The sequence below is a fragment of the Notamacropus eugenii genome, chromosome 2, assembly GCF_028372415.1.
Source record: "Notamacropus eugenii isolate mMacEug1 chromosome 2, mMacEug1.pri_v2, whole genome shotgun sequence".
NCBI classification, from domain to species: domain Eukaryota; kingdom Metazoa; phylum Chordata; class Mammalia; order Diprotodontia; family Macropodidae; genus Notamacropus; species Notamacropus eugenii.
In genome coordinates this window covers 182,962,937-182,976,310 of record NC_092873.1, presented here as the reverse complement: position 1 = coordinate 182,976,310, position 13,374 = coordinate 182,962,937, and the positions used below count along the sequence as shown (strand labels likewise).

Genomic DNA, 13,374 nt, shown 5'->3' with positions numbered 1-13,374 from the left:
CTGTGGATATACTGAAGGGGCAATTCCTAAACCTCTAGGCTGTTGCCAGCTTCAGAGTGTAAGAACTGTCCATGGGTGATCCAATATGGTGCATGGGAAAGAGGAGCCTTCCTATCCCTCACCTTGTGACAAACTGTGAGTTCATATTTTCCTGGGAAATTCTGTGCCTAAGATGGGGCGTCCTTCTGCTCTTGCTTTCTTTCCTTTGGTATAATGTCGTGGGAAATTTCAAAAGGTAACTGGTATTTCCTTCTTCTTAGACACCTAAGCAGCAGGATTGTGGCTATTAGAGCACTTGCTATGGCAACAACAGCAGAAACAGTTTGAAATGGAAAGATCTGTGAACAGAGAGATTACGGGAAACAAAGAGGTCACTCAGTGTTAATCAGATTGTACTCAAGAGAGGTGAAATGTAAAAAGGCTAATTAGCAGTATACACACACAAGTAAGTATATGAATACAAATACGTATATATAATAGGAACAGAAACATGTGAATGATATATTGAATTATAATATTGATAATTATCCACTTCTTTACTTTTCAACTTAAACGGGTAATTCATTGACTTAGACCATCAAAGAATGTACCTGGCAGGCACTGTAGATGAACAAAGCGCTGTGCTTAATATTGAATAGGGAAGGAAAGTGTGCTAAATTTCATGTGGGAAACTATGAAATGCCTTTGATAATTTCAAACACAATTGGTTTCTAAAAATACAAATATTCTCCTAGTATTGTGTATGGGTAAAAATAGTGGAATATCAAAATCTCTGAAGAATCAAATTTGAGACTGCAAAGAAATAGAAGGTTACATGGTGAGGGTAAAGAAAAAGCATAAACGATATTTTCCAGAAATGTACAATTGAAAAGGGAAGTGAGCTGGTTGTATGGCAAGAGTGAAAGTTGGGTAATCCGTATATTGCCCTGGTGCCCATCTAATGTTAGAAGAAGAAAGTCTCCAGAAGAGAGCTAGATGGATACACTATGGAGGTTTTATAAGAGGATATAGAAAAGAACTGTCCAAGCTGAAAAATTGTAGATAAAGGAAAATCAGAACTGTGTGTAGTAATCACATTAAGGAAATCATGGATCAGCTGAAGTCTTGAAATATTAAGATTTAGATAAATAAAAACTGTATTCACAAAATTCTATGAAGTAGGTTGTTCAAATATTATAATTCAAATTTTATAGAGGAGGAAATGGGAAATGGAATATCAGAGAAGTTAAGTCACTTGATCAGCTAATAATATATCTAGTATGGACTTGACCGTGAGTCTTAAGACTCTAAGAATAATACTCTTTCTACTACTCCATGAAATATCTGTCCTTAATGATATTACATTATAATTAATATTTAGGATATTCTAAGTAGCTTTCCATAGAAATATTAAGAAATATTAGATTTTCTTTTAAAATCATGAAAAAGTATATTTAAGAGGGAATTAGATGAAATGTGGTACAGTGAAAAAATCACCAGAGAGTCAGGGACTTATGTTCAAATATTTGATCTGGTGTTTACCATCAGTACAACTCAGTGACTTTGGGCAGGGCAGTCAACGTCTCTGAGTCTGCTTCAATTTCCTAATATTTAAAATGAAGGAATTGGACTAGCTAGCTTCTGAGCTCTCTTAGTTAAGAATTTTTACAAACTCAAATCATGGAATTTTAGAGGTGGGAAAAACTTTTAAAAGTCTGTAGACTAATCTCATTTTATAGCTGAGAAAAGTGAGGTTCACTGAGGTTAAGGAATATGTCCAAATTCATAAGCCCAGTTGTGGTTAATTGTTTCATAATCTTAAATTTCCAGTTTTACCATTTAAGGAATTTTAGAAACATTTTCTATAAGGTAAAAATCAGAGTTGTCTTCCTTTTTATGTCAATGTAGTCTAAATCTCTGTCACTATTTTTAAAGGGTATAAAAAAAGCATTTGCTTTAGGTAATAGTATTTAGACTAAATTATTGTAAATTACCTTCTAGTCATGATTATAAAAACCAGGCTAAGTAATAAAACTGGATTTTTAAGATTACTTTGTTTTTACCATCTGCACAGTAATGCTGAGCATAATCTTCCTTCTATAGGAAAGACTTAAGAACCCTGACAGAAATTTAAGTTAAGCCACTTTAGGTGTTTTAGCTTCATCAAATCTAGGAAAGCTTCAGGCTCCATGCATGGTGAGGAAAAGGAACAGCTGCCAATGAGAACTGAAAGGGAAAGGCAAGTGGGAGATTTGAATAATTAAAAACTAAACAAAACCAAACCAAAGCCCCTTACTCTAAATGTCATCATTTCTATTGTTCCAACAAAGACCAAATGTTTACAGCCTACCATTGTATCCATGCAAAGAAACACATATTACAATTATGATGTGCTCTATTTATTCATGAAATTTAGGGCTACATTTTATGATGCTGAGTTTTAATCTTATACTTATGTTCCCTGAGTCTAAAAATAACTATCTGTGCTTGGGTGGTGAACTAGACCTATTATGCTGGGGTACTTCAAGTGACATCACTAAATATCAACAATTAAAAAAACCCAACATTGAAATCAGATCTTTTGATTCACTTTTCTATTACAGACACCTAATAATTGTTTTCATATGAGTGTCCAAATATATTTGTATGTAATTATTTCACTGGGGAGAAGGGATAAAATTAGGCCTGGAAAGAGTGGAACATTTCATATTTTGAGATGTCAAAATATTTCAGATATGGTAGAGAGAGCAGCACATCTAATTAGATTAAATCTATAAACATTAATTGGTACTAATAGTATTTTAATACTTACATACCAACAGCACAAGGGCAATAATATGTCTAGAAATCAAATAGGGTTGATTTTATTGAGCATGCAGGGAAAACATCGTACTTAATTCATGAATTCAATTCAATTTAAAAAAAATAAACAAACATATATTTAGTGCCTGCTATGGGTCAACATTATAGTAGTTGCCAGGGATAAAAGACTGATATTGATAGATGAGAGAAAGATCAGTAAACATATATAATTAAGTGCCTAGCATATGTAAGTGCTGGGGTACAAAAAAAGGCAAAAGACAATTCTTGACTTCAAGGATCTTAAATCTAATGAGGGAGACAACATGCCAAGAAAAATATACACAAGGCAACCTATATAGAAATCAAGCTATATCAGAGTAAATAGGAGATAATTAACAGAGGCAAGACAATGGAATTAAGAGAGGTTGAGGAAGGCTTCCTATAGAAGGTGGAATTTTAGTTGGAATTTAAAGGAAGTCAGGGAGGTCAGTATTTGGAATGGAGAAGGGAGGGTGTTCAAGGAATGGAGGATAGCTAGAGAAAAAACTTGGAGCTGAAAGATGAAGTGTCTTATTCATGGAATAGCTGGAAGGCCAGCATCACTGGATTGAAGAGTACATGTTGTAGAGTAAGGTGTAAGAAGACCGGAAAGGGGGGAATAGGTTATGAAGGGTTTCAATGCCAAACAGCATTTTATATTTGATCCAGTAGATAGTAGGAAGTCACTGGAATTTATTGATGAGGGGATGACATGATCACATAGACAGATAATAGTTATCTTTTTTACAGTACCTTAAAGTTTGTGAATTGCTTTACATATTTTATCATCACAACAGATATATAGGGTTGTTATTATTAGTATTCCCATTTTTCAGATGAAAAAAATTGAGGCTGAGAAAGTTTTTGTGGTTTTCCTAGTTAATGTGTCTAAGGGAAGATCCAGACTCAGATGTTTGACTTCAAGTACAACACTATTTACTATGTTGACCAACTACTTAAAAATTAACGTATCTTATTCCCCAAAAGAGTATGTTCTACTTGGAAAATGAACCCTTTATGTAGATTAGTTAATACAAGGTAATGTAACTAGTAAGAGAACATTAATAACTAAAAGGGATAAGGGAGTGCTTGCCTGAGAGAATATGATACATGAGCTGAATCTTTTACAGTAAGTATTCAGAGAAGCAAATACATAGTTGTGCAAACCCTCAGATATGGGAAGCTGCCTATACAAATACATAGAGGTGGGCAGTGAAGTACCAAGTTTAGGAACAGCTACAAGGCCAGTTTGACTGCTCTGTAGTGTGCATGAAGGATACTAATAGGGTATAAGTTGGAGAAAGGTAAATTGAACTCAGAAGGTAGCATGCCTTAAAATCTAGGCTCTGCTGCTTCTATTTTATCCTAGAGACAATAGAGGGCCACTGGCAGTCTTTGATTGAAAAGATCACCACCTTTTAATTATTTATCTTTCTTCTTGCCCAGGATTTTATATCTGCACTTATATATCTCGCAGTCCTCATAGGTAGTTCATTTATTTTTTAAATTACCCTGAGGCTTGTGAGTAGAAAACATTGCTGAGTAAAAGAACACTGGACTTCCTGTCAGGAGGCCTGGGTTCAAGCTTCCAGATTTGACACTTTATAACCCACATGAGCTTGAAGAAAGCAATTTATCTTTTTTACATTCATTTTCCTTTCATGTAAATTAGCGATAGCACCTGTTCTGCCCATATCACAAGATTGTATTGAAGGAAGTGCTTTATAAATTATAAAGTAATTGTATTATTTAGAGAGATATGCTTACATGGTATACATTTTTATAGTATATCTATGGCAAGTAGGTGTTGCATTGGATAGAGTGGTAGACCTGGAATCAGGAAGACCTGAGTTCAGATCTGGCCTCAGTCACTTACTAGCTATGTGATAATGGGCAAGTCACTGACCCTCTATTTGCCTCAGTTTCCACACATGTAAAAATAAAGATAATGGCAATGTAAGAATCAAATGAGATAATAATTATAAAGCATTTCGCAGAGCACCTGGCACATAATAAGCATTGTACAAATGCTAGTTTTATTATTATTGTTATTATTACCATCATCATTATTGTGTAGGCCAATCATGTGAAGTATGAGACACATTTTTATCATTAAAGCCATAGTGGTAGTAGTATGGGAGATAAAATCTCCCCATAGATCACTATAATATAAAGTAACAACAACACCAACATCATTTTTGTCTCTATCAGCATCATCATCACCACTTTCATTTTATTATTCTCTACCTCAAGATGCAATATCTATTACAATGTCCCTGATCAGTGAAGAGACCTTGGATGAAGGAGAAGGACTCCAGAGGGCATAGTGGAATGGGAGAGGAGAGGAGAGGAGAGGAGAGGAGAGAAGAGGAGAGGACAGGACAGGACAGGACAGGGCAGGACAGCAGAGGAGAGGACAGGACAGGACAGGAGAGGAGAGAATGGCTGAGGTAAACAGGGAAGGGGATAGGTAGCCAGGAAAAGGGGATTTTGCTTCTTGTTATCACAAGAGAATATTCCTGTTGGATCTTCTTAGTACATTAGATGTATGTGGATCCCTTTTGGTTTAGATCTATTGCCTTGGCTCTTTGGGGCTGTTGTAATTAGGTCAGTGGAGGCTGGGCTGAGCTCATGATAAGTTCTAGTTATGTAGCTTCATCTCAACATGGCAAGCTATGAAATATATTCTGTGTATGTCAGAAACATTTGGCACCCATACTATGAGTCTCCAGAAACAGCCCTTCTAGTATCTTTCACATCCCAACACTCAGAATTTCTGATTGATCTACTTTTGCATCTGAGATGTTGGTACCCTTATGTATAGTATGGTGTTTTTATATTCTTGAAGCTTAGGATCTTTAATAGATATGAGACTGCTTTGATCCAAGCCCCACTTTCTTTAATAAAACTAAGAAGTCTGACCTGCTCAGAAACCTTGAAGAGTTTCTTACCCATTTTGATTTAAAATATAAACTCCTCAGCATAACAGGTAAAGGATTTGATAATAGGGTTGCCTTCTATTTTTTTCAGATTTACTTCTTCCTCTTTTCTGTACATACCAGAAAAACTGGACTATTAGCTCTTCCCTGAATGTGACACTGTATCTCAAAACTCTATGCCTTATCACAGGCTATTTCCTCTCTCTTCACCTTCACTTCTTCAAAAACTTAGTTAAATCCTTTTCTGATTTCCAAGTTTTTATGGCTCATTTCTTCCTTAAATTATCCTTTATTATTATTTTTACATCTGATATCCCACAACACATAATACCCAATAAAATGGCCCAATAATACTCAAAAGAATGAAAATTCCTTGAGGGTAGAGGGATAGATATGGATATAGATAGAGACACATGTGCATACACACCTATATATATATGTATACATGCACATATATGTACATACACATATGTATGTATTTAATTTTTACTTTGTATTCCAATACCTAGAAGTACCTAGAACAGTGTTTTAGACAGAGGAGGTATTAAATATTTGCCAAATTGAATTGATTTAAATGGTAATAATAATAGCTAGTATTTCCATATGCTTTAAAATTTGCAAAAAAAAAAAAACCTTTATATTTGTTATCCCATTTGAATTGAACTGAATTGAAAAGATGTTGACCCTTAAGCTGCAATTATTTTCCCAGTGGCCTGCATAAGTACTGAAAGGTGAGATGACCAAGTATCCCTTGAAATTATGTTTCTTATATCCTTTGGGTCCAGGACAAAATTAAATTTTATTTTTCTCCCTCTGACAAGAAGAATCTGTGAATCATCCTTTCATTTCAAATGACATGAATGTTAATAGCTTGGAATGCCCTAGACACCAACAAATTCCAGGAAATAGAGAAGGCACCAGGAAAGAGAAGCAAAAGCTGCCTATTGCAGAAATCCTTTTGGACCTCAAAGAAGACCAAGAAAACTGAAGGTTTGGGACTATCACAAAACCCCCAAATGGTATCTGGAAATAAAATAAAAAATTTCTGAAAAATAAAAGAAAAAACCTTCACCAGATTTATTTAAATGATAATTTTATTGCTTATGATCTGAAGATTTAGCGAGACTCTGTGAAGTATTAAGGAGAGATGTTGGAAACGTCATCCTAGATTGAGTTAACCATATTTATTTCTGAAAGATGTTTAATATTTTTAGAAGTTGTATACATTGAACATTTGTATTTCATTAACAGCAGTATTTGAATGATGACCTTTAAGACATTTTGAAGTTTGGATAATTCCTTGACTTACCTATAGTGTTAAGTATTTTAATTGCCTTCTCAGTGGGGATGGGGAGGGAGGAAGGGAGAGAATATGGAACTCAAAGTTTTAAAAACAAATGTAAAAAACTGTTTTTACATGCAACTGGGAAAAATAAAATAATAAATAAAAAGTAATTTCAATCATTGTAAATGGTTTTGACTAAAACTTTAGACTACTGCTCACATTATCCTCTCATTTATAGTCCTTTATATAAAAATAAAGCTGGATAATAAGTTGTAATGGTAACTTGAATTGGAAAATCTTTCCTACTCATTAATAGTCTCATTAAGTCATATGGAGCCTATGATGAGAGGAGTTTTGGTGAATGGGTGGAGCAGGAAGAGGCCAAGTTAGAGCAAAGCTGAGAGGAAGTTAGTCTTGAGAGCTATCAGATCTAGGAAGGATGCAGGCTTCTGGGTAGCATGAGTGATTTTGTTTAAGGAAATCCTGCTTGTAATTTGTTTAATGGACCTGGTTTGTGGGAAGCTTAGTAGGGGGAAGACTTGGGGATGGTGTTGTCCTTTGCATTGTTATTGTGATAGATTTTTGTTGCTGTGATGGATTTGGGTCTGAATAAATGTTTTGGTTCTGCCTTCCATGAAGAGAGTCTGTGGTATTTCCCAATGCTTAATTGTGCATTGATATTCACAGCTGCTGTGGGTTCTGTGAATATTGCTTTGGTGCTACATGCTACATAAGTGTGATTCAGTTTCCATGGTTTGTTGTAAATGTGACTAGAAAACTTGATTCCAACTCTAAGAATTGGATTTGTTGGTTGGACCAACATGTTTAGTTACTTCTTTGTTTATTTCTTAGTTGTAGGGGCACTTAATGTCATAGATAAATGCTTTGTACTTATATATTAACATTGAATTCCTGGAAACCCTGAATATGTCTTTACTTGTCTAAACTTTGTACTTGGAGTAAGATTCAAGCTAACAGATATCAATCCCAGATTAAGTAAATTGCGATTCTGTTGTGATTATAAATAATTTTCTATGATGAAGACCTGAAAAATCCTTTTAAAATAATGTCATGAATTCACAAAGGGAAAACCCATGAGGATATGGAAATTCCCAGTGGAGTGATCTTTGGGGGTTATATGCTTGTGGTTTTTGAAGAAAAAGTTTTTTAAAAATTCATTTTTAACGAGATTATAGTATCATGGTCAGACAAATAAAGAAATACTGTCCAATTCTGAAACCAGAATATGACCTTACTCAGTTAATTAATATTTATTCTTCACATATTGCACAAACTATTTTTTGTAGGAAGAAGGGAATACAAAATGTATAATATACAGTTATTGATTTGTAGGATTCCACAGGGTTGTTTGAGAGAAAAACCATAGGCACTTGGTAAGCTAACAACACAAGGGAATGGTTTCAGGCAGGAAGAGTGCTAGGAGAGGTAAGAAGAGATCTTCAGTGATGCCTAGAGGGCTCAGAATTTTTCAGAGTTAAAAATTTTATAAGAATCCTAAACACACACACACACACACATACACACACACTGCCAATATCATTGTTGTAGTTTAGACACAGATTATCACTTTATGGCTAGGTAAACCACAAAAAGAGAAGCTGACTTCATTTGGGCCCTCATTGTAGCAACGCAATCCTTTTACTCCTCACTATTTTATTCTTATCTTATTCACCATGGCATCTGCTCTTAACCTTGTATTTTCTCCACCTCCTTCTCCCCTTTCAAATGAAGACCTCACCTCATACTTTTTAAAGAAAAATGGTCATTTGCTGACCTTTTTTCCTTCCCCCATATTACAATACCTTGAATTCTTCTTCTACTACTTGCTTATTTACTTTAGTCTCTGATAAAGAGATGTCCTTTTCATCCACAAAACCAACCCCTTTACCTCTATACTTGACAGCATTCCTCCTTATCTTTTCCAGCAGATGGCCCCACTTGTCATCTCCTCTCTCTGTAATCTCAATCATTCCTTATAAGCTGGTTTCTTCCATGTGGTCTACAATATGGTAAAGTCTTTCTTATGAAAATCTCAATAGACCCTATCATCCCTCACACCAGTTATTGACTTTTTCTTCTCATGTTTTAAAAAGTCAAAAAAGTCAAAAAGTTTTAAAAAGTCAAAGTTAGTTATAAAGGAAATCTTCTGCACTCAGTGCCTCTACATCTGCTCCTATCACTTTACTTTCAACCCTCTGCCATCTGGCTTCCAAGCTTATCACTAACCTGAAACTGCCCTATCAAAAATTTTCAATTATCTCTTAATTGCTAAAGCAATGGCATTTTTTTGCAGTTCTTATTCTTCTTGACCTCCCTCCCACACTTGCCTTTGCTGACTACCTTCTCCTCTAGGATAACTTCCCTGGGTTTTTACAAAACTTGTTTTTCTCTTCTATTTTCATACATGTCTTACTGTTTTTTCTCAGTTTCCTTCCATGGATCAATAATCCATGGCACACCAACTAACTGCAGGTTTTTCCCAGAGTTTCTGTCCTAGACCATATTTTCCTTCTATGCTATTCTACTTGATGACCTCATCACTTCCCTTGGATTCCATGATCATTTCAATGCAGCCAACTCCCATTTCACTATATTCAATGTTACTTTTTCTGCTGAGCTTCAGTTCAATATCATGAAGCACCTATTAAACATTTCCTTCAGGATTCAACTCAAGTGCCACAAACGTCAAGTGTTTTTCCTCCAAAATTATCTTGTATTTGATTTGTATGGGAATATTCTTCCTGATTTTTGATTGATCTATGTGTCTATCTATATATCTATGTATCAACGTATTTATCTATGTATCTGGATATATACTTCTTTGATACTTTATGTATATGAAAGTATTTTACTTGATATATATGTATATACATACATAGAATAAGTGTATATATAGATATATGTATATATGTATATATATCTATATATACATGTATATATGCATATGGGTATGTGTATATATGCATGTGTGTACACACATGTAACAACAAAACACTATTACATTTAATACGTATTTTAGTTTATATATGCATATGTACACACATGCACGTATATATGCATACATATATGCACACATGTATGTGTTTATATATCTCATATGCACACATATGTACACTGTGATACACATGAATGTATATGTGTTGTCTTTTCCACCAGAATGAAATCTCCCTGAAGGTAGGGAATGTTTGCTTTATTCTTTGTATTGCTAACACTTAGCATAATTCCTGACACACAGTAGATGCTTAATAAATGTTTGATTTATTTATGCCAATTCTATACACTTTGTAAGAATGTTTTCCCAAAGAAAAATGAAAAGAATAAATAAATTGGAGAGGATGGGGAAGAAGGAAAATAAGCCTTACATCTTAGAAATTGCACAGGATTTAGATCCAGAAAATCTCAGATTTTTATCTGTGTGACCAAGGAGGGAAGTCATCAATCTCTATAAATCTCATTGTCTCCTATTGTAAAGTGAGGAAGTTGGTCTCAATGCCTGATCGCTACCCCTTTAGCTCTAAATCTATGATCCAAAAGCCTGCAAGACTCTGATGTTGCTTAAACAAGGCTATTATCTTATTTGTTAAGATTAGAAATGAAAGGAAAGTCAATTTAGAACATTAGGATTTGGCAAAAAATGGATTGAAGAGTACTAGGCAGGAGAACTTTCTCACTAATGCTAACATATTACATAGATGAATTTTAAAATATATATATTTCAGTTTCCTATACTTGAGAAAAACCTTCTATCCCTTAGGGATTTACTCAAGCCAGCCAAACTTTATGAGACTTTAATGAGGATCTTATCTTGTCTAAACTAGACATGTGATTATGTTTTAATGGTAAGGGAGATAAAAAACCAGTTGTGTGTGACCAAATTATTTTACTATCTGATGGGTGTTTAGTGATGTGTTATGAGATGAACTGTGGGTTTCAGTTCCTAGGAGACACTGTTTTGAGACTTCTGAGGCTTGAGACCTCTAATGGATGTCAGTGCATATTGGTGAATTATAACAGTAACACCTTTTTCTTCCTGCTCAGCATGAATGATCTTTTTAAATTGTTTTTCTCATTAAACATATGACTATGAAAGGCCCATGGAGCAAAATGAGTTTATACACTGAGTAAAACACTGGCAATTTGACAATTAGATTAAAGGAATGTTACTTTTAAATTTATCTCTTTGGGATTTTCATAAAAGAAGTCAAAAGCAATCTATGTATCATGACTGGATTTTCCTTTGCCTGAAGTGGCACACAGTAGGCATTTAACAAATACACATTGAAATGAATTGAAAAGGGCAATCCTTCTTTTCCTTAGTTGTCCAATTAGGACTGGGACTACTCCTTTTTTAATGTAGCTCTCTCTTTTTAGTTTGCAGTAGCAAACAAGAGCGGAACTGTGATCACCCTGGAATCATTTATTTGTTTTTGAATTATGTAGTATTTTTACCCTCAATATTTCCAAGTTAACCTTCTGATTATCTGTCTTGGGCTAACAAGTTTTTGCAACCTTTGAGCATATGTCACCTACACATATGGTAGGAAGTACCATATATGTTATCTTCCCCACTTAAATATAAGTTCCTTGAGAGGAAGAAATACTTCATTTTTGTCTTTTTGTTCCTAGCACCAAGCATACCTTACTAAATGTTTGCTAATTGATGAATGGGTGGATGACTCATCAATTGGAGGTATAAGGAACCTTAGTAGTCACCCAATGCATCTTCCTAATTTTGCAGGTAAGGAACCCAATGCTTAGATTAGTGGTGCCTTAAATAGTTGAGTAGAGTGTGAACTGGGTTCTGCTGTTCCATGTCTAATGTTCTTTCCATAGCTTTGTGCTTTGATTTTTTGCTATAAGCCAGAGTAGCATGAGCATGAATGAATCTTTTACCCTCAATGTCAAACACTTGGAATTCTTTTCTTTTTTTTGAATGAGTGGTAACTCTGATAGATCATCTTTCAGTTGCTTTCAGAAGACTCTAAATCAATTGAATGTTAAAGAATTGAAATATTCACAGTAGTTTGTTGAGATGTCTGTTGGAGACTGAAATTAAGACTGATGTCTGGACTGGTGCCAAGGATCACAAAAGATCATATCCTTAAAATCTGATATTTGTAACAACTATGTTCTTAACACTTAGTTTTAATGGATAAATAAAATCAGATTTTCAAAAGTTGACAGTTCAGTTAACCAATGCATGTTGTGAAATGTGATTTCGTTTAATTTTTCTTAATTTCACATAGGAAGCTATGCACAGAAATTCTATCATTTTTAGAATACCTTAGTGAACATAAAATAAATATTTTTATTCCATCATTTAACCTTTGAGATGTAAGCTTAATGTCAGTGCCTAAGGTGTTTAGGAACACAAAAATGAATTACTGTAAGAATTTGAAATACATTTTGGCTTTTTTTTTTTTTTTTAGTGGAAAATGACATTGATGTTCATGGACAAGGTGAAAAGGATAGTGATGGAAAAGTAAAAGATGCCAAACTATAATTATTTTTAAAAATCCAGAAATAACAAAGACTTTTAATTATACTCAAAGAAGAAATCCAATTTAATTATTTTGATAAGCATGATGACTTGAAAATTACATTTGCTAGAGAAAAATGTCATCTCTGATTTTTATATTTAATTTTGCCTTCTGACTGGAACTAGATTTGGAATGTTGATTTGTTCATCTTTGTAAGAAAGAAAAAATGAAAATGTAATGGACTGAAGGAAATGGTATTGGCAGCTGATAGAAATATTTCAAAATTATTATTTAGATGGCTGACCTCTGCCCAAAATGCGTAATGGGTTCAAGAATAAAACACAATTTCAGAAATAGAGTCATTATTCTAATTTTGCTAAAATGAAGATACACATTTTTGCCTCAGTTTCCTAAACTTTAAATTTCTTAAAAGAAAGGAATTTTGTCTTATTCTTTTCCATGTTTATTTATTTATTTTTGGTTTTCAACATTCATTTCCACAAAATTTTGAGTTCCAAATTTTCTCCTCATCTCTCCCCTCCCCCCACCCCAAAACTACTTGCATTCTGATTGCCCCTTCCACCAATGTGCCCTCCCCTCTATCACACACACACACACCCTTCCCTTATCCCCATCTTCTCCCTTTCCTTGTAGGGAAAGATAGATTTCTATACTCCATTACCTATATTTCTTATTTCCCAATTGCACACGAAAACAATTCTCCACCTTCATTCCTAAAACTTTGAGCTTCAACTTCTCTCCCTTCCTCCCTCCCCACCCATCCACACAGAGAAGGCAAGTAATTCAATATAGGCTATATATGTGTAGT

The 13,374-nt window shown here is 34.3% G+C and overlaps 1 pseudogene; it reads left to right on the top strand.

Moving 5' to 3' along the window:
- The window catches only part of LOC140522890 (DNA-directed RNA polymerase I subunit RPA49-like), a 102,578-nt pseudogene extending 90,010 nt beyond the window's left edge, over positions 1 to 12,568 (top strand).
- Positions 12,569 to 13,374: the final 806 nt, after the last annotated feature.